Source organism: Trichosurus vulpecula, chromosome 8 (genome assembly GCF_011100635.1).
Source record: "Trichosurus vulpecula isolate mTriVul1 chromosome 8, mTriVul1.pri, whole genome shotgun sequence".
NCBI classification, from domain to species: Eukaryota; Metazoa; Chordata; class Mammalia; order Diprotodontia; family Phalangeridae; genus Trichosurus; species Trichosurus vulpecula.
The window spans coordinates 134,337,971-134,364,936 of NC_050580.1; positions in this window are offsets into that span (position 1 = coordinate 134,337,971).

A 26,966-nucleotide genomic window follows, 5' to 3' on the forward strand; every position below is an offset into this window, starting at 1 on the left:
ATAATGGGCATTTAATAAATAAATGTTGCTTAACCTGTTAGTTTCACATAGCTAATAACTTCAGGACAAAGATTTGAACCCCTCATTCTTATTGCAAATTCAGATTTCTTTTCACCACACCACGCTGCTTTCTTGAGAGAAGAAAAAAAATTGGTTTGGATAATACACACTTAGTAGCAAAGGAAGAATTAAGTGCTAATAATATATAACACAGCAGAATAAAATGAAGAACTGTTCATCAATCAAGAGTCTGGCTAGGTCAAACATTTTGGCCAAGCAATGTTAGTAATTCCACCTACCTGAACTATAATTTATTACAAAATTAATGCCATAACATGCAAGGCCATTGTCAGATAAAAGTCATTGTTAACCTAAGGAAAAAAGTGGAATTCACTTTTTAGCAACACGAGAAGATTAAAACCTTTTAGTCAATGGGTTTTAGAAATGATTCACTTCTGACAATCGAAAGAAAAGGACCTTGAACAGGGCCTTTCTCAATCTTTGGCTCAATCCGTACATATGAAAAAGAGTGGACAATATTTACTTTGGTTAAAATTCTGTCAGAGAAATAGAATGATATAAATTAGGAATTTCAAAAAACCAGGATTTTTCTAGTATAATGGCTTTGAGTGCTTTTACTACATTCTTTTTTAATTTTTTAAAATGGTTTTACTAAATAGGTAGAAAACAAAGCTCTTTAGAAAATCGCTATTATAATAAAAGCATGGTTAATGTTACTTAGCAGATTTTAAAAGTTGTTGACACTGAATTTTTTCTTTTTCATGGGGCAGAAGCTGAACTAACTTTTACATTGATGGAACCATCTTACTTCCTCTACAAGTCTTTGCAAGCTCCTCTGACCTCGAATCCTGGACAGAGAGGCTTTTGCTTGTTTGTTCCTATAAGCTATGTATCAATTATTTTGTAATCTTAGAGTGGACAGACTGCAAGTCTTGGAGTATGGAAGACATCTAGTTGCAAATCCTATCTCTGACACTAGATACATTGCCTAGGAAAAGTCAGCATTTTTTTTAGCAATTCCTCCACCTGTGAAATAGGAATAATAACCTCCATCAGGTTATTGTGATGTCCAAATGGAATAATGGGTGTCAAGTTCAATGTTTAAAGCAATACAAAAGATCAGTTGTCATTGTTATTGTCATTCGGACTTTATATCACTCCAGTGTGAGTAAAGATTAAGAATGAGCCTATCTACTACCTACTAAAGAAAGTAGCAAGAATACTTATCAACTTTCTATACTTAAATAGATGAGGAGGACCCCACAAGTCTCTGAATAATGTTGAATTCTAATGATCAAAGTCCCTGCTTCATCTTCCATAGAGTTGATAAACACAAAATTAGCAATCTTTGAGCACAACTGATGAAATATTTAAGAGGAGTATGGAGAAGAGCAGCTAGATAGCGCCATGGATACAGCACTTCCTGTGGAGTCAGGAGGACTTGAGTTTAAATCTGGTCCCAGACACTAACCAGCTGTGTGACCCTGGGCACATCACTTACAGAGTAGAAGGAGAATGGGGCTGGGGAGAGGTCGGTGATGCCTAGGCATATTGTTCATTTGCTCAAAAGTTATATAACATCTTCCCTTCGCTCCATCTGTTTTTGGTTGATTTCTCCAAATGCCAGTATCATGTACATAAAAAATGTTAACACTTGTTTTCCATTAGACCCTAGGCTCCTTTAAGACCTTAGACCTCATAGTGGATCATACCACTGTTTTATTTTTGAAAGAAATAATTTTTGAATTTCTGCCATTTTTCTTGAATACTTTGAAAGATCTAAAACATCAACAGTGTAGTAGTTCCTCCACCAACATAGATTTCAGCTTCCCCCTCTCCTCTTATCCTTGATCTGTTCTGCAACTTGTAGTCTCAATGAGTTGCTTGCTGTGAGTCAGTCAGTCATCAAGCTTTTATTGAGGACTTACTACATACAAGGTATATGCTAAATGCTGAGAAAACAATGTGAGGTCCTTGTTCCAAAGACCAGTGCTTCTAAACTGTTGAAGGAATAGACGCATATCATCCTTAACATTCTCAGTATAAGCAAAAGAAGAAGAAATGATGAAGTTGCATCTAAATGGTAAGATAGCTCACAGATTCTTCTTCAAGAAATAAAGGAGCAAGCAGCATTGATTTTTTTAGTGGTCCTAAGACAACAATAAACAATTCAATGGGCAATTCAAATGAACTAACATTAATCACTTACTGTGTTCCCAGCACTGTGCCAAATTCTGGGAGTATAAATACAAATAAGGAGAAAGATAATCCTCATCCTTAATGAGCTCATATTCTTTTGAGAGAAAACAGTATATAAAAGGCAGCTGAAAAATGGAGAGAAAGAATGAAAATCCCTTGTTGGGTGATAGGACATGGTAGAGAAGTCCACACTAAAGCTTGGTAAGAAATGAAGACATATCTGACTTGGGCACCATACTAAAATGGGGGTACTAGGAAAAGCCATCCAATGAGAGGGAGAGATTGCAAGGTTGGAGGGTACTTCTTAGGTGAGGATTCCAGGGTTGGAGTGATCTTCCAAGATGAAGAACCTCCTAGGTGTAATGGTGGATATGTCCAGAGCACAGCCTGGTAAGAAATGAATGGAGGTACTGAGAAGTTAAGGAAGAACACTGGATCACATGTCTTCTTGAACCCAAGTCTGGTACTCTATTGACTGTACCAGGCTACCTTTCATTAGAGTCACATAATCAGAATGTGTCAGATGCAGGGTTTGAATTTAAGTCTTCTTGATACTAAGGTAGGTTCTCAATTCACTATGCCATGATGTCTTTCAATGGAATTGTATATACGCTTATACTATGCATATGAATCACTTTATTAGAGGAGAATCTTCAAAGTCAATTTTACTCTGTTGAGTTTTCTTTTCTCTTCTCTCTTACTGGTCTTTTTTTCTTTCCTTCCTTTCTTTTCTTTTTTCTTTATTTTGCATAATCAACAAAAAATAAGCAGAGTAGGATCTTATACCCACTATACATCTCAGTCAGTCCTGTGATTGAAAAGATGTAGTGTGTTGTAAAAATTGTCCTGACTCTTCTGTTCTCACATTTTCATGAAGGATAAATTTGATGAAAAAGCATTATCAAAGGTAAATATCAAAAGATTTGATAGAGATGAGAAAGTAGACATATGTGTCACTGGTTGCTGATACTTTTTTAGTTACCTCTTTTCCTGTTCATAGGATCGTAGCATTATAGTTCTGGGGCTAGAATGATATTGCAGCCGTTTAGTGCAACCTTTTCACATTACAGATGAGGAAATTGAGGCCAGGGAGGTGAGGTGACTTACCTCTATTGAAGTAGTGTGTTATAGGTGTGGATAGAGTGCTAGACTTGGTGATAGGAAGATCTCAGTTCAAATCCTGCTTCAGACACTTAATAGTTGTGTGACTCTGGGCAAGCCACTTAGCCTCTTTCAGTTTTAGTTTTCTCACCTGCAAAATGATGGTAATAATAACCCATATCCATAGGGTTGTTGTGAAGATCAAATGAAATAAGCTATTTTAAAAAGTTACATAAAGCAAACTACACACCTTGAGGCAGTTTATATATTGCAATTATTATGATGATGAAGCAGCATTGTACCATATTGCATCCCTGTAAATAATACTACCTGATATTTTCTATTCTCTAAGATCTTACAACCTTTAAGCCATCATGAAATTTGATTCTTGAGTGCCTTCAATATTGTGTCACGTCCAAAAGGGAGTTCTTCTGTATGAGTTTGTTCAAGACTCTGCTACTCTTCCCAACTCCATCTTCTTAAGTTTTATTTCTACTTCTTCAAATAGAACATCAGGCATTGAATGCTACATAAGTAAAGTGCTAACTCTAATAATCTCCACCAAACAGAAACATCTTAAAGTTTGGTTCTTATGGCAGATTGTTTCCTGCCTAGGAAATAATTTAGCTAACTCAAGAGAGGCTCCTCACCAGAAGGTGGGCTTTCTGTGATGAAGTGATGAGCTTATTGGCCAAAGAAACCTATGAAATTGATAAAAGGCTCTCATACTATATGACTTTTTTCCACTTTCACAGAAACAGTGGTGGAATAGAGAGGGGAAGGTACAAAGAATAAAGTTTTGGACTTTGTCTTAACATTGATTTAACAGCAGCACCCCAAAACTCAAAGCCTGCTTCTAGCCTGCCTGTTACAACCATATTCTAGGGAAGAACTTTTCTTAATATGTGACCTATCAACTTCTAAAAGTCCTGAAATCTCTACCTCATCAGACCCAGAAAAGAATGTTCTCTTTAGTAAATTCTTCAAAACTGTAAGATGCTTTAATATCAGATATCAATATAGTTGTATTAGCGAAAATGACATTAAAAAGGTATGTTGCTATGAGCTTGAAGTTCCATCTAAAACATAGGAAATTGCCAAAGATGATGAAATATTTATCCACTGTTGGAGGAATTGTGGAAAGATAGGAATAATAATACATTGTTGGCAGAACTGTGAATTAATCCAATTTTTGAAAGCAATTTGGAATTATTCAAAGAAAATTACTAAATTTTCCATGCTCTTTGACTCAGAAAGTCCACTGCTAGGAATATGCCCCCAAGGAGGTAAATGATAAAAAGAAAGTTGCCACATACAGTATTGTGGTACTTCCATAATCTTTTATTTTTTACTAACTGTGTCAGAGTAAGAAGAAATAGACCTATACATTCTCATCATTTCATGGGAAAAGCCCAAGACTGGGTCATATCAGAAATAATGGACCTTATTAAACATGAGGTCCATGTAGCCACTTAACAATCTGGCAGACAGTTTTTCATTAACTCTAGTAGAGAGCCTAAAGCAATTGTTCAGAGGATTTGTTTGGCCTCTAAGAATTGAAATTGGGGTTTTAAGGAGTGTAGAAAAGTCATGACTTCATGAATCCTTACCCCTTTTATCAACTATGCTACTAGCAATTAGATGAAGCTCTAATTATGATTTCTTCAACTGCTGAAATAACCGGTCTCCCTACCTACAGTCTCCCTTGTTTCTATCTACCCTAAATATTGCTGCTGGAGAGAAATCTCCCTAATGTACAGCTTTGATCCTGTCACCATCCCAGACCTCCTAAACAATATCTAAACTCAGCTTTACATTCAAAGTTCTCCATAATTTGATTTTGATCTGCCTTCCAGCCCTGTCTTTACATGATTGACCTTCATGAAAGGCATAATTTTGCCAAACTAGATAATTCATCATTTTCTGAACTTTCCTACCTTTTCTATTCACTGTATCCTCTATAACTGCAATGATTTTTCTCCTCTTGCTCTGTCCATAGAAAACATATGGAGCCTTCAGGGTCAGGCTCCAATGTTCTCTTGTCCATGAAACTACTTGATCTCTAGAAATAATTTCTCCTACTTCAGATTCTCACCTTTGTTGTTACCATTCCTATACAGTATCATAGAATTTTGGTATTATAATTATTTGTTAGTCAAGGAATATTCATTAAGTCTTCATTATGTGTCAAGCACTGTGCTAAGCACTTTGGATTCAAAGAAAGGCAAAATGGAGCTTTTCTTTGCATCTAGCTGCTCTCAAGGAGCTCACAGTTTAATGAGAGAGATAACATGCCAATAACTATGTATGAACAAGATATGTAGGATAAGTTAGAGATAAATAACACAGGGAAGGCTCTAGAATTAAGGGGCATAAGGAAGGGCCTCCTGTAGAAGGTGGTACTTCAGCTGGGGCTTTCAGGAAGCCAGGGAAGTCAGGGGGCAATGATGAAGATGGAGATGGAATGACTCATTTGCAAAATGTCAAAGAGGCCATTACCTATGAATTGCAGAACATGGGGTAGAGGTAGATTGTAAGGTACAAGAAGACTAGGAATGCAGGCAGGGATAGGTCATGAAGGCCTTTGAATACCTAACAGAAGATTTTATATTTGATCCTGGAGATGATAGGGAACCATTGGCATTTATTGAATGTGTGTGTGTGTGTGTGTGTGTGTGTGTGTGTGTTTATGTGTGTAAAACATGGTCATATTTTATCCTATCTACTCAGTTAGTGACGCCTAAGGAGAGGGACCATCTTCTTTATCTTTGTAGTATCTGCTCCCTCCCTATCACCTAGCACAGTATCTGGTACATATTAGTCACTTGCTAAATGCTTGTTGAATTGAATAAACTGGATTACACATTTAAAGTAACATTGCAATCAGTTATTTATACTCTTCCCTCAGTCAACCAACTCTCTAAGAAAGTAAGTTATAGATAGGTTGTGACCTGCCCTGATAGAAAGGTAGGAATGTAACATTGACCAGCTTGAAATGTAACAGAGAACCTTTGTGAGGGCACCTAAGTAGCATAGAGGATGGAGTGGTTGACCTAGAATCTGGAAGAACTGAGTTTAAGTTTAGCCTTAGACATTTTTCAGCTTGGTGAATGTGGGTAAAATTAAATTTATTTAATCACCATTTTCCTCAGTATCCCCATCTATAAAATGATTGAATGATAATACCTATCTCCCAAGCTTGTTGTGAGAATAAAATGAAATGTTTTTGCAGCACTTTGCAAAATTTAAAGTATTTTATAAATATTAGCCATTCTTCTTGTTATTGTGATTATCTTGTTTTATCTTGTATTCTTGTTTCATTTTTTAATTTTATTTTATTTTTCAATTAACATGTATTTATTTTCTTCCCCTCCTACCCTGCCCTTATCCGAAAGAAAAAAAAACTTATAACATATAACATATATGTATATATTTGTTTTGTTTGTCTACGTATATATGTAGTCAATCAAAATAAATTCCCTCATTATCCATGTCCAAAAATGTATGTCTCATTCTACGTCTTCAGATCTATCACTTCTCTGTCAGGAGGTGAGTAGTATAGTTCACCACCAGAACTTTGGAATCATGGTTGGTCATGGCATTGGTTTAAATTCTTAAGCACATCAAAGTTGTTTTTCTTTACAATGTTGTTGTTATTTCTTAGATTGTTTTCCTGGTGTTTGTGGTTAACTTGTAAAGGGACCCTCTAAATGGAAGAAAAAGCATCTTTAAAAAATGAAAATATTGTCCAAAATTTGGACAGGTAAAATCGTGAAGGGCAGTATTGTAGGTTAAGTGCAGACTGGAAATTAATCCTCCCCTCTCCCAAAATGTAGATTCACCTTCGAAAGGTCTTCCAAAGACAACAATAAGAGGTTCTTTTAATTCAACAAAGGCAGGAAGCCAACTAGGGAATCAGTGGAACCCGTTGATAAGCGCAGTGAAAAGTGTGCACTGAGGGATGAAATGAATTAAGTAGTGCCTTGCTGTCATTCTCAGTGACAGACTGAGCTGAATGAACCATTGGTCTGACCCAATATGGTATTGCTTATGTTCTGAATCAAGAGCCAAAATAGAAAACACACACACACACAGTCAGTCAGTCCCCCTAGCTCAGGGCATATAATAAGCCTGAAAAGGATACCCTAAGTTTCTTATTAATTTTTTGGCTGAGTGTAGATGCTGTTTCGGACTTGGTAAAAATCCCAGAACATATAAGTTTTAAATTTATTTTGATCCTGACAAAAAACCATGGGCTGCCTTCTTCTGTAACATCCTTACAGCAAATGAAATGTTCTGGGAACAAACAGCTCTCAGGATCCTTCTAGAAGAGGTGAGTCAAGATGATGAAGGATCATGGAATGTTTGTTGGCCTTTTCTCTTTTTTATTTTATTTTATTTTTAACCTCATAGATCAGGCATAACCTTGAAGTTCAATGCCTGATGTACTGAAAGGCTAAAGTCTTTGGATAGTATAAACTTTTGCAATTATTATCCTTCCACTGTGGAATGAGAGGGGAAAAGCAGAAAAATTCTCTTGAATGCTATTAAAATGCTAATTGTCTATAGGTGAGAAATTCAATGAGCTATTTCACTAATTATACAGTAGCAATTAAGCAAAAGGAATCATGGCGCATCTAGATGCTAGAGTATAATTCAATAAGCCTTTAACTAACTTATGTAGAATCATAGATTGTCAGTGCTGAAAGTCAGTTAACTACCATTTATTAAGTGCTATTGGGTGGCACTTAATACAGGTTTTGAGCTACATCCTGGAGTCTTACAGGGTCTCAGAGGGCATCTAGTCCAATAGTCCATAGAATGTAGGAATCTTCTCTATAAGCACCCTTGAAAGGTGGTTATTCATTCAACTCAAACGTTTCCAGTGATGAACTGATTAACTTACTTATGAGGCATACTTGGCTGCAATTTCTCTTCATGTTTCTACTTCTATAATTCCTTTGCTATCTAACCATCTTCTCTTTTCTTGCCATCATCTCCTAACTCTAGGCCTTCATCACCATCTGCCCAGACTATTTTTAAGAACCAACTAACAAAGATAAGGTCATCAGATTTAGAGTTGAATGAGTCCTTAGAAATTGAATCCGACCTGAAACCCCTACCTTTTCCATCCTGTCCTTCACATTGCTGCCAGAATAATTTTTCTTATGTACATATTTGTCCATATTACTTTCTGCCCCCAAAACTTCAATAAATTCCTATTGCCTGTTGTTATTGAGTTGTTTCCAACTCTTCATGGGTTTTTCCTGGAAAAGATCCTGGAATGGTTTGCCATTTCCTCCTCCAGCTCATTTTACAGATGAGAAAACTAAGGCACACGGGGTTAAGTGACTTTCCCAGGGTCACACAGCTAGTAAGTGTCTGAGGCCAGATTTGAACTTAGGAAGATGAGTCCTTGTCTCCAGGCCCACCTCTCTATCCACTGGGCCACCTAGCTGACCTCCTGTTGTCTACTGAACTCCTTTCATTGACATCCAATGCTTTTTCAATTACAATCTATAAGCATATTGCTTTTCTAGACATATTTCATATATGACCCCCTTATGTGAACTGTTTTGTGGTTCATATGTCACCTTAGCACATCTAGTGCTGTCCCACTACCAATTTTTTGCTTATTATAATCTATTCCCTCATGACCTTCACCCATTTGTCCACCTCTACCTATAGTAATTCTACATATTATTTAAAGTGCAATTGAAATGCTGTCTCTGATGAAGTCTTCTCAGAGCTGCTCCTCTTGATGTGCCCACCCTTTCTTAACCCACCTAAGGGAGCAACAATTATGCTTCAGAAAAAGTATAAACATCTCCTTTTAGTACTTTTCATGTGTCATTGAAGCAACATGGCATATAAGGAATGACTGATTCTAGGATCAGATGATGTGGGTTTGAATCTGAACTTTTCTTCTTGTTGTCTGTTTGATTTTTTGTGGTTCAGTGGAATGAGCATTGAATCTAGAGTCAGAAGTTCTGCGTTCAGATTCTGGCTCTGTCACTCATTACCTGTGTGACTTTGAGTAAGCCCCTTACCCTCTCTGGACCTCTGTTTTCTCACCTGTAAAATGAGGCATTGTAGTAGATGGTATCCTTGATTCTGAGGTAAAGTATTTATCTTTCTATGCCTCAATTTTCTCATCTATAAAATGAGAAGCATGGACCACACACAATCTCTAAGATTTCTTTCACTTCCATATTCTTTGGGTTTTGTGTTATAATTATCTATGAATATATATTCACCCTTTTTAGATTGTGAACACCATGTGAACAGGGAGCATATCTTATTTAATCTCAGTATCTTCCCCAGTCTTAGTACTGGTCTCTGTGTGTCACAGATATTTAATAACTGTTGGCTGAATTTGAAATTTCCAGGTAACATATTTTCAGATATTTATTGGAAAAACTTAAATGATATTAAGGTTATTTAATGAAATATAACAAAATAAAAACAACACAGAGTGATTGTCCAAATCTCCATAAGACTGCTCCATTTTTGTCTTTATATCCCTAAGAAGCAGCAGGGCCTAGTGGATGAAAAGTTGGCCTTAAATCCAGAAAGCCCCCTTTTATGTTCCTCTTCTTACCCACATTAGCTATGAGACCTTGTACAAATCACTTCATCTCTTGGCTCTAGGCAACTCTAAGACTATAAATTGCAAAGAAGGTGCGAACCTAGATCTGAAGAGGGAGATTCCTTCTTCTAAAGTTCTATATGGACACATAAAATCAGAGGCCTTTTATCCTTTTTTATCTGTGGAGCCTAGCATAATGCTTTGTGCATGATGGGTGCTCAGTAAATAATTTTTTAATTGTGTGATTTTTTTCAGAGGATAGTATAAAATAGTATTAAAATGGCAACAAACAACATTATTAGAATAGAACTTCATAGATGTCAACTACTGATGTTAGCAGGTAATGATTTGGATAATAAAACTTTAATAGAGAGATCTTGAAAATGATAGTACAGCATTCATAACAACTCCGGTTTATTTTCACTTTGATACTTTTTCCTGGAAATGATGAATTCTGGAAGGTGTGCCTCTGGGAAAGATAAAACATGGCCAAAGTCAATTTATGTCATTGGCATCAAATGGTATTCATTTAGGGCCCTTGTCGAGTGGTTCTGTGCACTGAAGTAACTGGGTATGTAGTTCTTGCCCTACAGAGCAGACAGTATCAAAAGTAATGTCATTAGTATAGACATGCATATGATTTGATAAATGTAATCATGGTAAGTTAGAAAAGGACTTTCGCTATTCCTAGGGCTTACATAAATTAGAATAGAGAGCAGGACCTTTAGGGTTTCTATGCCTAGGTATATGCTTTGGGTGCAACTTCATCTGGGCAGTGCAGTGATGCCGTTCCCTGTAATTTTTCCATGCCCATGCTTATTAAATCACTGTTTACTTTATTATACCCATTCAGTACATAATGTGAGTTCACTAAAACACAGTTAGGGTGGGTAAAAGGGCGTAATCATTAGAGTTTACTCAGCCTCATTTTTGGAGCGGTCTGAAAGATTATCCAATTGAAAGTGACAGTTTAGTATCTTTGACTGGCTAAAAACAGAGCCATAAAAGTGAGTCTTTCTTGCAGCCCTATCCATCAATTAATAAACATTTATGAAATGCCTGCTATATTTCAGACACAGTGATAAGCTCTGAAGATATGGAAAGATGCAAAACATAGTTCCTGCCCTCAAGGAGCTCACAATCTAATGGGGAAAGACAAGAAACAAACAAATATACATACAAAAAACTATATATAGGATAAATAGGAAATAAAAGAGAGGAGAGCACTAGAATTAAGAGAGACTGGAGGAAGCCTTCCTGTAGAAGATAGGATTTTTGGTTGGATCTTAAAGGAAGCCAGGGAAACCAGTAGGCAGAAATGAGGAGGGAGAGCATTACAGGTATGGAGGTAGCCAGAGAAAATGCCAGGAGATGAAAGATGGAATGTCTTGTTTGTAGAGCAGCAAGGAGGTCAGTGTCACTGGATGAAAGAGTACATGGCAGAGAATAAGGTGTGAGAAGATTATAAAAAGAGGAAGAACCTAGTTTATGAAGGGCTTTGAACTATCAATCAACATTCATTTGTTAAGCATCTACTACATGCCAGACACCATGCTAAGTGCTGGGGATACCATGATGAAATTATCTTTGAACTCAAGGAACTTATTTCTAATGGGAAAAAATGACATGTGCATATATAAATATATGACGAATATATACAAAATAAATGGAAGGTGGCTTGGGGATGAAGTGTGTTAGCAGTTGGAGTGAAGAAGATGAAGAAAGAGTTAATGCAGAAGGTGGTATTTGAGGTGCCTTGAAGGAAGCAATTCTAAGAGGTAGAGGTGAATTGGCGGAGCTTTGCAGGGAGGAGAGCTAGGTAAGGCAAAGGCAAGAAGACAGGATATGGATTTTGTGTGTTGAATGGCAATTAGGTCAGTATTGCTAGATTGAGGGGCACTAGAAAGGTAGGGATGTGCTATGTTGTGAAAAGCTTTAAATGCCATACAGAAGAATCTACATTTTATCCTGGAGCTAGTAGGGAACCACAAGAATTGCTTGAGAGTGGGATGGGGCTTATGTGATCAGATGTGCTTTAGGAAAATCATTTTGATGGCTGTGGAGAAGATGGATTGGAGTAGGAAGAGGTAGGCATCAGGGAAACAAAATAAAAAGCTATTACAATAGTTCAGGAAAGCCTTGATCAGTGAGTGAAGAGGGGACATATGCAAGAGATGTGAAGGTGGAAATGATAAGATTTGGCTACACCGTGTATGTGTGAGCTGAGTGAGAGTGAGGAAATGAGAACCTAGAGAGGGTGAAACTAGATGACTGGAAGGATGGGTTTCCCAATATTCCCCAGTTATAATAGGGGAGTTTTGAAGAGTGGTGGGTTGTGGATTAAAGATAATTAGTTCTATATAGAACAGGCTGATTTTGAGATGCCTGGGCCATATTGGACCCAGGAGAGAAGTGAACTTCAGAGGGGTGGAGCTCATAAAAATCAATTCAGTTCAATCCAATAAGCATTAATGGACTGCCCTCTGTTTGCAATGTACAAAAATTCCACTTCTTATTTTCTGGTTATAATTAGGCAACTTAGTAGGGAAAAAAGGGCTTGACAGAAACAGTTAATGCTTGGCTGACTTCCAAGTTCATTTACAAAAAAATTGCCAAGTGGTGATGAACATAATAGAAAGCACGGAGATTCATCAGACTAGGAAACTGGCCTCCAGGCCCCTGAAGTAAACCGAACATGATGTGATACCAGAAACCTCTCCAGATGTAGGATTCATGCTCAGGACTTCAGTCAGCTGAGGCTCATGCTGCATAATTACTTGAAGCAGTTCTGTCTGAGTCAGCAAGAGGTGTTATAGTGGACTTCATTGCATTAAGGCAACATGATATAACAGCTGGTTAGACATGGTATTAAAAGACCTAGGTTTGTGTAGTAGTTGACACTTACTATATATGTAATTGTGGTCAAGTCATTAAAATATTTCAACTTCAAGTTTCCTCACCTGTATAATGGGAATAACCATATATAATTGGAATGATAATACCTCCCAGGGCATTTTTGTTTTAAGTGAAGCATTTTTAAAACCAGAAAACACTATATAATGTGAGGTGTTTATTTGAGTATTAGTGGTTAAAACATCTCAAGGTGAAGGAATGTATGATAAGCAGCATGATATATTTTATTGAGTGCTAGTTTTGGAATCAGTAAGAACTGTTCTTGAATCCCCTTCAGACATCAACCACATTTGTAGGTCTGCTAAAGCCACTGTATGAATTTCAGTCTCTGGTATCACATCACTATATATATGCCTTACTTCGGGGGTCTTAAGGACCATTTCCTGTCTGATGACTTTCCATGCTTTCTATTACGTTCATCACCACTTGGTGATTTTTGGACTTGGAAGTCAGCCAAACATTAACTTTTTCTGCCAAGCTCTTTTTTTTTTCTACTAAGTTGTCTAATTATATCCAGAAAACAAGAAATAGAATGTTTATACCTTGCAAACAGAGGGCAGTCAATAAATGCTTATTGGATTGAACCGAAGTGACTTTTATGAGCTCCAGCCCTCTAAAGCTTACTGAGTTTCAGTTTCTTCAACTGTAATAGTGATAATAATAATAACCATGCTAATAATAATAATATCATCTTCCTTACGGAGCTGTTGGGAGTTTTGAATATATAGAAAACACTGTGCAACATACACATATGTAAATATACATATTTACATTTGCATGTTATATATTCATATATCTCTTTAGATATTAGCATATTATGTCTAGGTATTTAATATCTATCATCTACTATCTATCCATATATTAACCATACATCTCTCTACAAACACACCCACACATCCACACACATACACACACACACACACACACACACACACACACGTCCAAGATTTGCCTCAGAAACATAGGCTATATGCCCTTGAGTATGGAATTTAGCCTCTCAGCTATCCGAGCAACTCTGTAAGATTGTAAATTACAGACAAGATGACCTACCTTGGTAAAGGGAGTTTCTTCACTTGCAAGTTTACCCATAATAATAAAATCACAGGTCCAGTCACTATCCAGACATACATACACACACAAATATATACACACACATGAACACACAAATACTTATATGCATATATACACATATTTCCAAAACAGACTGTCCAATTGGGAAGTGACTTTGTTGTTCACTGTGTAATGCCGTCTGGATGTTATGTTGCCTATTGGATAATGTTAAATAATTTTTATTTTCTATTCTTTTAATAAAACTTTCTTTGAAGATACTGCGGCCTAAGTATTTTCAAGCAGAGGAAGTGGCATCTACCACTTCGATGTTCAATGGAGAGATTTTTCCTAGTTTTTACTTGGTGACTCAAGCCAATGGAAGTTGCATGGTATAGTAAATAGAAAAGGGCCTTTATTTGAAGTCCGAATAGCTGGCTTTAAATCTTGATTTGAATCTTTTTTATTAATTTAGTAAACTTGGGAAAGTCAATGAATCTCTCTGGGACTAAGGGGATTAGATTAGTGATTTGTAAAGCTCCATCCAACTCCAAATCCTATGATCCTAGATAGGTTCCAAGATGGAGAGAACAAGAAAGAGAAAGGTAAAGTGATATATCTTATGCCTTACTCATGCTCAATGGCATAACTTGATAGAGAACCTATGATTTCTACTCTTATTTGGTTGCAAGTAAGTTCCTGGTACTAAAGAGGGATGCATCATTCTAGTTGAGCTTCTTTCTCTTGGAAAGCACCCAAAGTTGACCTGGGTTCTTATGCCATGTCATATTGCATATAATATACACCATTTGAAGGAAACTCTCTACCTTTAGGCAATTCTAGTTCTCTTGTTTAAAACAACAATGAAGACAACAAAACCCACCATGCTAGATTTATCCACATATCCATAAAAACCTAGCAACCAAAGGTATTATCTTTATTCAGAAGAAGCATAGCACTTTTAAGGTTCAGAAACATATATAAAAATTGGGTTCTGAAATGGTCATTTTCCCCCTCAGCTATGCCATTATAGTGATCAGCCAAGCTTCTGCAAGGTAAATACTTTTGGAAAATAAGTGGAAATTTGCTGCAAATCAGTCCCTTTTGTGCATGGCCGCGGGAGCATGTTGAAATGTTTGGACACTAATACCCATTCATTTTCTTGGCTCTATAAATAAAAGCCGCCAGCTATGTGGCGGCCGTGAAATGGTATTCTTTGGGGCCCAGCAGGAAACCCCATCCTTATTACCACTGCAGGGGGCAGGACAGGCCCAAAATAGCAAGACAACTAAATCAAGACATTTTCAATGTCTAACAAAATGACTGTGTTTTAGAAAGAACCAAAAGGTTGGAAGAAATTGGACAGCTTTTATACTTGGTGTAATACCTTTGTTAAAAGAGTTCAGATGGGAAAGGGAATCTTTTAAAAATGCATAAGCATATTTCTGAATATCATTTAAAATTTCCAAAGATCTTATGAAACTGCAAATCGAATGCATGGAGAAGTAGTCATCAGAAGACTTCAAGCTGAAGACATTACATCTGGGGACCCTGGACCATGGATTATAATGTAGTTCTTCAGAAGAAGTGTGTGTATTTTATTTTGTTTGTAGGTTTGATGGGAGAGTGGCAATAAAGGAAGGCAAAGAAGCTTTTCAAAGAAATTGGGCAGTCATTTTGGCCTGCAAACCGTTTTCAAATTAAGATTTATTTTTATAGGGTGGTAGATTTGGGCAGATCTCAGGTATGTGTTACTATTTTTTCCTTCATCCAAGGCAAAAATTATCCCAGGCTTTTCCTGAGTACTATAAAAGCTCAACAATGATTTTGAAAAACAGGAAGAATGAAATATTTGGAGGTCATTTTTAGTTTGTCTTTTCCTCAGTTTTCCTGAGAACTGGACAATGTATCACAGCTTTAGAACTAGAAGTGATCTTAGCTCCTTTTGTCCCACACACTCATTGTGCAGATGAGGAAAAAAGCCAAAACCAAAACCAAAATTTAGGCCCAAGTAGGTTAGGTTAAGGCCTGTGGTCACAGAGGTAGCAAGCGTCAGAGGAAGGATTTGAACCCAGCTCCTCTGATTCTCAATTTTGGCACTGTTTCTGTTATACCAAATTGGAACATCTAGATTGGATTAAGAATAAATTCCATCTGTTGTAATTGTGTATGATAAATATGGAACCTATTGGCAAAAACATGAGACCTTTCACTCTTTGTTGGGGAACCTTCCTTAAGAACAAACTGTGGGCACCATACTAACTGTAAACATGGGTAAGTATATAGTATACAGACGAGACTAAACAGACTCCTACCAGTTTTGATACCTAACTGCTTTGCATGATATAGCGCTACAGGGCTGACATTATTGTAATTAAACATGCAAATTCTACTCATAATTCTGACACAAAGCAGTCATTTTGTGCTGTTGAAATTCACGAAATTTAAATAGTATAAGGATCTCACCAAATCTTTCTAAGTCTGACATTCACAACAAAATTTTAAAAGTCTTCGAAGTTGATAAACAAAGAAAAAAACCCAAGTTTTTTTTTCTTATCTTCAGGCTTTTATGACTCAGACTTTAATGATAGCAATAAACATTACCTTACCTAATAAAAATTCCAGTCTTTCAGAGCTGGCACATAGTATGTTAACCACATCTGGTGACAACTGGAGCTAATTAATATCTTTATAGGTGTCTTCTACCCACTACAGTTTAAACAGAAATATTCAGGGGTGCTTACATCAAAGCCTGAGGCAATGGAGGGCTGTTGCTTGCTTTCTAGTTGGAACTGATAACAAGTAGATCCATTTTTATAGGATTGTAAAAGTAAGTGTGGATATGGTTCACGTGGAGAAGCATTTTTCCCTATAGCTCTCCCAATTCAGGGCTAATGTTCACGGCTTGTCTGCTACAGGCTAGCTAGTTAGTTAGTTAGACATATGGACAGGCAGACAGATCAACCAGCAAATAGCTATGGTTAGATGCAGACAAAGCACACAGTGACCCAGACATACCAAATCATGCTTCTTTCAAAGATCTTCCAAATATGTTCTATCAAGCATTTGCTTGTGGCACAGATAAGGTTTATCTAACAAGACTGAGTGAAAATTAAAAGGAAAGATGGAATAACACAAGTGAAGCTAATATGTGTTTTGAAGCGTACCGATCGGCCTGGTGCAATGTCACAGCCCTGGGCTAAATTTGCAGGTGGTCGAGAGTCTCCTTTTTAAAAGGTTAACCCACAAAGAGCACACAAGCCCTTATCTGTGAATATGGGCCAGCACCCAGGGAGCTCCCCGACAGTAAGAAAATAATGACATCAACCTGACCATGGTTAAGTACATAACACGCTGAAGGTTCACGGATGTGTAGCCTGGAACAATAAAGAAAAAATAAAGAAGCTTGTTTGGCTAGGCCCCAGCTGTTATTAGCCATGCTGTGAGATCAAGGAAAGGTATGATATGGACTGCCATTTCAATTGGGACCAGGTTAATCTCTCAATTTGAGGAAAAGAAAAAACAAAACAAAACAAAAAAAGCATACTTCAGAACACCGTACTACATAGGGACCAAATGACAATATATCTATTTGCATAATCTGTTTAACCCTTTCCTAATAGAGCCCATGTTTCCTGTAAGCAAGCTTAATTTTCTTTGGAAAGTAAGGGAGGAGGGATTGGGGAAACAACTCCAAATCAAACACCTCATAGTTGAGCAAATGAGATGTGCTGCCTAATATACATTTAATACGTATGGCTGAAAGTTAGGCTAAGAGTGGGAAAAGTTTAACCCTGTAGATTGAGAGTGATGGCCATTTTTAGCAGGGAGTATAGCATAAATCTAGACAGTAGTTGGTACATGTTTTGATCATCCTTCTGCTTGAGAATTACCAAATCTTCGCTTCAGTGTCCTAACTTGGAAAAGGAGGGAAGCTTAATTAAAGTTAAATTAGTAGCATTTGTGAAAAATTTTGCAAGGTTAAACTCCCCACCCCTACAAAGATCAGGTAAAGGACATTAGCTTTAACATTTATATTGCTTAGTCCACATGCAAACATACGGCTAGGCATATTTGTGTGTATGTGTAAAAAAGGGGAAAAAAGCTTCTATAAGAAAGGACCAAAATCCAATTGTGAGTCTGAACTAAAACCTTATAAAACAATTCTACAGTGAAAAAGCACTATTTCTGGTGAGGAAGGAAGGCATTTTCATTTTCTGATTTTGTTCCACTTCTTCACCCTCAAAATAGTATGTTGACAGATCTAAATATTTGAGTTTTTAAAAATGCCAGAACCACAGTGCATGCAATGAAGATCTTCAAAGTATAGGCACCAAGTTTATTCCTATTCTGGCCCAGAAACTTATTTCCCTGGATCCATTTCCCTAGCACTAGCTTGAAATTTTACATGGAATTACAGCAACAGGAATAAGTGAAGAATGAACACTTGGGTGAAGAACATCAAGAAATAAGGAGTGAAGAAGATGGTTATAACTTTGCATTATTCCAAGCAATGTATTAAATTTGAACTGTAATTGTGCCTCCATACAGAGGATGTTTTCATGTTTTGATTAAGGAACTGTTTCAAGTGAAAAAAACCCCTTTTTCACAAAAAGTTTTTTTTTTAACTTGTAGAGAAAATCTCTTTTAAAAAAGTTTCACTTAAATATTGTTTTAGTGAAAACTGTCTTGGGTATAGACAGAGCTAAATACTTATGCCAGAACAAAAATAAAACCATTATTACCTTGGAGGGAAAATCCCATATTTTATTCTTTAAAACAACTCTGAAAGTTATATTTGGTAGCTAGAATGGAAAATAGAACATATTCCAAGAGAATATCAGATTTGGAAATGAAAGTAAAACTTGAAGACCTGACTCTTGTGTGCTCATGCTGGTTAAAGCACTTGTTTGGGAATACTGATGATCAAGGTTCTAGTCCCAGGTCTGGCTGTGGAAATTAATTTATTAATTGGCACAAATGCCTGAATATTTAATGAACTATGTGATGCGATGGTCTCCTCTATTGCATGTATGCACAGCAAATGTCACAGAGACCTGCTGGGATTGTTCATAACCCTCACCAAAATGTTTATTTAGTGAGAGTGTATTTTATTTTGTATCAGCTGATTATAATTTCTTGTGATGACTTTGGAATGTAATAGACACATTTTACACTTAATATAAAATGTTTATCTTTTGGTCTCTGGATAGGAATTATATCCACAGTGCCGGTAATGTTTCAAGTCAGGCATTTTTCCAAACGCCCTTGAAAGCTGGCCTTCTAATGCACAGTGGGCCTAGGCTGTGATCATCAATCAATCAATCTATCAATTAATAAACATTTATTAAATACCTACTATGTGCCAGGTAATGTTCTAGGTGCTAGGAATATATATACAAAGAATGAAACCAGTCCTACTCTCAAGGAGCTTATATTCTAAATAAGAAAATTAATTGGCAATTTTTATCCTATCCTAAACTGTGCATGGAAAGTTGATTGTAGAGAAAATGGATTGTTTGGGGAATAATGGGAAAAAATGGAAAACATTTACATTTTTCATTGAAATTAAATATCATTATTAACAAAGAGTAAGACTCCTTTCAACCCATTAAACCAAAGAAAGAAAGGACATATGGTGTGGTGTGGTGTGGTAGCAAGGACAGTGGCTTTGGAGTCAGAAGACTGGAATTTGGATCCCACCTCCATTACCTGTTACCTAGGAGATTTTGGACTAGATATTTAATCTCTCAGGGTCTCAGTTTCCTCATTTCTACAATGAAAGAGATAGAAAACATATCTCAAAAGTCCTCTCTGATGTTAAATCTTATGATCTCAAAGCAAAGTGATAGTTTCTACATTTCTTTTGATAAACTCCAATTAGCTTAAACCTTTTAGAAATTCCACAAAACAGTGAGTAGATTTGATAAACTTCCTTGAGGTAAGGAATCATATATGATTTATTTTCGTATCTCAGAAAGAACATTGCAATAACAGGTGTTTAATAAATGTTTATTAATTTGAATTGAATAATATTAACAAGATATATACAATTACTTGGCAACCTTAGCCACTTTTTAAAAAAGATATTTTTATGGAGTTTATTATAATAAAAATATAAGGTTGTTAACCATTTTAATAGATCTATGCCAAAAAGACTTAAAGAGCAGCAGTTATTGTTAATTTGGCAATATATTAAACAGAAGTCTTTCAAAGAAAGACTGAATGGATTCAGTTGTCTTCCAGTTTCTGTTGCCACTTCCCTATAAATGAATATTTGTTCAGATCTTTAAATTATTACACCTAAGACCCAAAAGGAAAAGCAAAACAAAGGATAGTGGAGTTAGAGCAAGAAGGAATATTAAAAGTAACTGAACCCATTTTATAGATGAGAAAACCAAGGTACAGAAAAATTAATTTGATTTGTCCAAGGTCATGCATTTAGAGTCTGAGATAAGACTCAAAGCCAGGACTGTCTCACTCCAAATTCAGTGCTTGATCCACTACTACAGGCTGTCTCATAACAAGCAAACATAGCCAGGTAGAGAAGTAGAAACAGTTTTGGAGACTGAAATGCAACTATGTTCAAGTAAGAATTTTATGAGGCTGTAAGCTGTGTCCAAGATGGAAAAGATCATCCCTAGTTCAAATTTTCCCCTTTCTCTGGTATACTAAGAAAACTAGATCATAACTGAAGGGCTGAAGTGACACTCTGCATCAGAACTATGATACTGTTTCTACTACAGATATTAACTTGCCGCTTGTATGTTCCTAACTTTGACTGTATAGACATTTAAATGAAATCAAAGTGATCTGCTTTTGAAATCATTGCTCAGTCACAACTCCCAATGGTGTAAAGATACTCATTGTGGAAGTACCATGGCATCTATTTATTGGGGAGCCCAATGATCAGCTGACACCATAATTTGGCTCAATACGGAGAATGGCCAATGACTCTATTGACATTTACTTGAGAAAATGCTACTTTATTTAATTTCTGAAAATAGCCTCCATTCAAAATTCCCATTTTTTTTTAAGAAAGGATGTTATCTGACCAACATAAATCAACATTTAACCAATTAGCTATGTCATTGTGCATTTGTGCATGATGAGTGTATTAAAGAAATAAGAGGATAAAAACACTTATATAAAATAAAAATACCTCCTTGTTATTATCTGATCTTACTTCTCATTCCTCCTTTTTCTTCCATATCTCCTACTTTAATGGGAATAAAATAAAGTTTTGTAGTTGAGCTTTTATTTTGTTTCCCTGGAAAATAAGTTAGCTCTAAAATGCAATAAATCCTATTTTATTCATGTAAAAATTTTATTCCACTACAATCCAGTGTTGAGAGCTGGGCAAACCCCCACAAGATACAAAGGCCCATATAGGATCCCAGTTATGAATCTGAAAGCTTGTCCAAAGCCTTTTGGTCTGGAAACTTCACAAATGAATGTCGCCTCATAAAACTTCTAGAACAATATATAATTTTGTTAAAGGCCGGGGGGGGGGGGCTTTAGGCATTGGGCCAATTAATTAATCTAATAACACTCATTTCCTATGAATAGCAGCTCAAGCACCAAAGACAAGTGTACTTTGGGCAAGAAACAGTTCAGGTGAAAACTTAAAACATGGCTTGATGCTTTCCTTTGAATCTATTCAACAAGCATTTACTTTAGCAGATAAATATGTGGCCAACACTGTAATAAACTCTGTTGTGGGATATTGAAGTGGTAACGAACATAACCCCTACCCTTTGAGAATTTACAATCTAGTTAAGGACAAAGACTATAGGTACATATCATTCACAAAATAATTAGAGAGCCAAAATAAGCATATTATAACCAAATGCATGGGAAACAAATGAGAATTTAACAATATTTACTTAATGGTCAACTTGAACTGGTAGAGTTTCCTCATCTGGGAATTCCCTGCTCCAATGAAATAACTGGGCTATTTCCTATCCTTACTAACTGACCCAGGCTTAGGAAGAGTATTATGGCAATTTACATTTTCTTCAGCAATGTTGAAAAATCAAAGTCCCTTTTTCTACAAATATGCCTACTTTTATTTTTAAAACAGGTATGAGCTTATACATGTAACTGATCAAGCCCATAATTGCCTTATTCATAGCAAATTCTAATTGCCACCTGCATTATGAATGCCATCTCTAAATGCTGATCTCCACAGACAATAAAGTTATCCAGACAATTCAAATGAAAACCAAGGTCCTACTCCCCTGAATTATCTCAGACAAGCCTCAGGGGGTCACAGGGTCATAGGATTGATCACATTCCATGCAGAGGTCTTTCAAAGTTTTGAGTATATCAAAACGGAGGACTGGAATAGATTTTTAAGAAATCCAGCTCTTAAGAACTTAGGGACAATATCTTTTATAGGGCATCTTCTCTCTCTACAACAAACTTGAGGGTTCTAAGATGGGGTTATTTGTAAAAAGGGAAGGGCTAAGTAGATCATGTTGAGATTAGGACAAAATGGAAAAGGGAACACTTATATACTAGTTGTAGTCATCCAAATTTTCTTTATCAGGCCTATTCATTTATCTATTTTTTTTCTTTTTAGGAATCTCAAAATTGGATGGGGTAAAAATTGAACAAATTTTTAAATTCTTTCCATGTTCTTGTATGATGATTATCTTTTCTGAATTAATAACTACTACCTATGAAACAATATTTTTGAGGTGAAATTTTAAGGCTGTCATATCATGTCCGATAAATTCAGGGGGAAAAAACAAACATATGGACGCCTTAAATTAAGAAAAGCACTGGAAATAGAAAAGCTTGGTGGATACACAAAGCACTGTGCTAGTGGATGCCTGCCCAAGTTACCAAGCCTGGGTGGCCTCTTCTTTGCTTTGGAGAAGGTCACCTGTATGAGTTAGAGCAGTGTGGTCCCTGAGGTCCCTTCAGCCTTTGTCCGTTATCTTCATGTAACCAGTGAGGATTCCAATTGGTGTTGCAGCTGATGATGGCTTTTCTGAAGTGCACACCTGTCCATTAGGAGCCATAATGAGACTCCTAACTCATTTTACATAGGCTACTGTGCAAGCAGTTGATGTTAATGACTTTGAAGTGTTTTGTCTTTGACAATAAGCTGGAATCTTGACTATGCAATTGACTGCAACTACATAAATTGCTATTTGGAATCAATCTTAATATATACACTTGTGTATATGAATACAGCTCGGTGCACTTTCCCCATACGATCACAGTGGTTAACATTCTACCAATTTTTAAGTGAGTAAATTTGAATAAAATGACAGAGTAATACATTTTATCTTAAGATCAGCTATTTGAAAAGCACAAGGATTAAAAGTTAATTCCATCCTTTTAATTCAAGGGACATATAAATGGCATTCTGGGTAGAGCCAACTTCTCTTTTATCAGTCCTTTCATGCTGCCTCCTCACTAATTCTTAGTTGTTCAAATGCTACCTACATAATAAAAGCCTGCGTTAATTTACTAAGATTTTACACCAGTACAAATGAAAGAAAGGAAAGTGCTAAACAAGGCAATTAGCACTCTGTTTAGTGCACTCCCAAAATAAATGTAGGCAATTTACAATTTGGCAAATGGCACTCTATCCAGATCCAACTCATTTGTGCCTAAGGGGGTGGTACAGTTCATTAGGGGAAAAAAGTGTTTATATATATTATGCTATTGAGGCCCAACCCATTTTGTACTACAGCAACAGATGTGACTCCTCCTGAGGTTATTAGTGTTTCTTGCAGAAAAATGCCAAACTATTATGCTTTCAAATAAATGGTCCAAATATAATGCCTTTTACTATTGAGTAGAAGTAGCTAGCTTTACAAGGTGGGGGAGTGACAGCACTTGTAATCACCGGAAGCCTCTTTTGTGGCTCTCTAGGTATATATTTCCACTCTTTGGCTCTTATGCCAGTTGTTGAGATCAGATGGGAAAGCTCTGTGCAAGTATCACTGACTTTCTTTCTTAGTTGACAGAAATGCTGAACTATGACTTTCCTGTTTATTCTTGTACATTTTTGATTAATGCAAAAATAATAGATGTTATTAATGCAGAATCACAGTCCACATTAATATTTAAGATGCTAGGAAGAAGGTTAAATATATGTTTATATAGCATTTGAACAAAAGAGCTTTACAAAAGAGTGCAGAAATATTACAATGGGCCAAGCTTGAAATGTGTGCCCCAATCTTAGCTGCGTCTTTGGGTTACTCCTTATTTTAGGAGGATGAAGTTCTCATATTTAACTTTCACATATTGTTGTGAACTTGAGGCAGTATTCCCCTGTCGACAGAAAATAACACAGATTGACATCTTTGAAATTTGCGCTCCAAATCTGCCAGCCTTCACTGTATTTTTGTTTGTTGCAGTCAGTATAGCTCCCTTCTATGATAAAAAGAAAGGTAAAAGCATTCTTTTGTGCCCTCTAGCTGCTGGTTGTACAAATGGAAAAGAAAACCCTCTGATTATTAAGTTCTCCCAAGCCTGCTCAATAAAGCTCTCTTATGAATTAAAGTTTCATTCATTACAAGATGATTCCCAAATAAGTAAAAGTTTATCTGCCTAGAGAAATAGTATGTCAGTACTCACAGGTAAAAAAGAGTAAAAAAAAAAATAATGACAAAATAGAAAATGGAACCTCCTAATTCAGTTGTTAATGAATGCTATACAAATGTGTTTTATTGTTTTATCAACAACTTATTATCATCGTTTTTAAAAGGAAGTAGTTTTAGTGAGTGGGGGACTTGTACTGAAGGAAAGATTGACACATTTCTCAAAATTTATTCTTAATTCCTTGTAGTATTTCTGAGCTGTCTAAGCAACTCTGGACATATATAATACGCTGTTCTGAGTTTATATGTAATTTTTGCTTTATATTTATTCCTTTCCTAGGAATGTTACATAAATATATAGTTTGTGAAGTGACTCCTGCAAAGTAGGACTTGAAGATAAAAATCACATTTTTATTCTACTTATGAAACTAAGTGATGCTTTATTTTAAAACTTAAGAGTTGATAGTAGTTGGCTTGAATCTTTTTAAAATTTGTGGTAGATTTCAAATATACAAAATGCCTTCACTTGTGATTGTCTCATCTCTATTAATGCATTTCTTTAATAGTTAAATGCCTACACAAAATGAGTATGCTTGAGAGGTTGAATAAATAACTCACTTATAGAAAACCTAGGGGGCTGGCAGAAGTAGGGATGGGGAGAGTTAAGTACCCAAGTTATCAATCATTCACTAAGAAGGGGAAAAAGTCATTTGCTTTTACACAAGCATGCCATCCAGCATAATTAAAAAATAAAACAAGGTGTACAATTTTCAGAATTTTCACTAATTAAGTAAAATTTTATAACAATATATTTGAGTTATTTTCGGTTTCTAATGTGCCTTAGAGTGGTGAGGGTTGTTTTGTGATTCAGGTTTTTAAAAGTGGTATATACATATATACATGCATATATACAAATGTACATATATACTTTTTTTAACCTGAGTTAATGTACAACTTGTAAGACTGGGCTGGAGAGTCTTACAGACATTTCTAATAATTCCTGTTACAGTGCAAAGTTTGCCATAAAAGGGTCAGGCTCACCAGATGTTCTGAATGAGGCCTCCCTGAACTGTTGCAGAGTGGAGAGAGAGGGGGAGAGAGAGAGAGAGAGAGAGAGAGAAATAAAACTAAATCAAATTAGTCATCATAGTAAGAAAATAAAGGTCATATCCACCAGCATCTGAGTAAACAGCCTATGCCAACATGGCTATCTTCACTTAGGAACTAATTAAGAACTGATTGTCCTTCTAGGTGAAACCTTAAAAATGCCTGGCGGTGAGCTATTTAAAATCCACTATGGAGTATGTGAGATGAAAAGATAGAGAACTATAATATCCAGAGGAATTGTATCTCTTGGATAGGGATATTCTCCCTCCCTCCCCCCCCCCCAAATCCCCAGCTCTTTGTTTTGATTACAATTTTTCTCCCTTTAAGGAAAGAGAAAGTATGCTCTAAGACGGTCTTGTGTTACAGCTTTTTTACCTTTGTCTGCCTAGCTCAGCTGGTATTTAATTGGTCAGCAATAGGAGGGAAGTCTCCTTTGAGGTAATGAATATTGACTGTTTATGTTGAAATGTCACTGTGAAAAGAAAGCCCAGCACCAAAGAGGCAGAACCCAGTGTGAGCATTTCAGACACAAAGAGGACACCAGCAAAGGACAGGCATTGAAAAGCAAAGCAGCTGAAATTCAAAGAGTGGATGAAACAGAATTGGCCTACATGTGTGGGAATTTAAGCTGGCAGTTGACAGGTGAAAAAGTCATTATTCTACCTGTTATATCCAAATGTAATTGCTTGTTTTCCTGAAAATGACATAGAGGCCATGACTCACATAAATGTTTTAATTGAGAAATCCTTCTCACCTTTTAGCAAATAATTTTCTTTCTCCAAAAGTTAATAGGCTAAACTTAAAAATTAATAACAATGCAAATTCCAACCAGTAGAGTAAAATATCATAAGAAGAATTTTGTCCAGAAAGCACTCACTCTAAAGATCTATTCCATGTGCACAAATGTACACAACTTTTGTAGAAAGTTTTGTCTGGAGCAGTTATATTTACATTTTTTAAGCAGAAAAAAATGAAAGATAAATGCTATCATGAACCAAGCAGAGCCATTTATTCACTTAGAAAGTTTGATTTAAAAAGTAAATTTAACAAATTTAGTGTTAATTTTTAATGCAGATTTTAAAAAATTGGGTATGGTTTTAGACTGTTACCTAAAACTTTCCTTCCTTCACATTCATTGCTTTTGCCAAACAGGCATTTGAGTTTGATTTTGTTGACTATGGTCTTGTTTTATCCCACACAATGGAACCTGTATTATTAGGTGAACAGGTTTTCCATTCATGCACTGAACACATGTAAGGCATCTTTAAGTTCTTCCAAATGGTAAATGACCAGAAGAGTCACATCAGAAAAAAGACTGTAAATATGGCAATTTTAGAATGATTTAAGCATATAGGAAGTTATTTCATTGAGGCCAAGTTTTGAGATTTGGTAAGGATTTTCCCCCCTTTTGGACTTACCACTATACA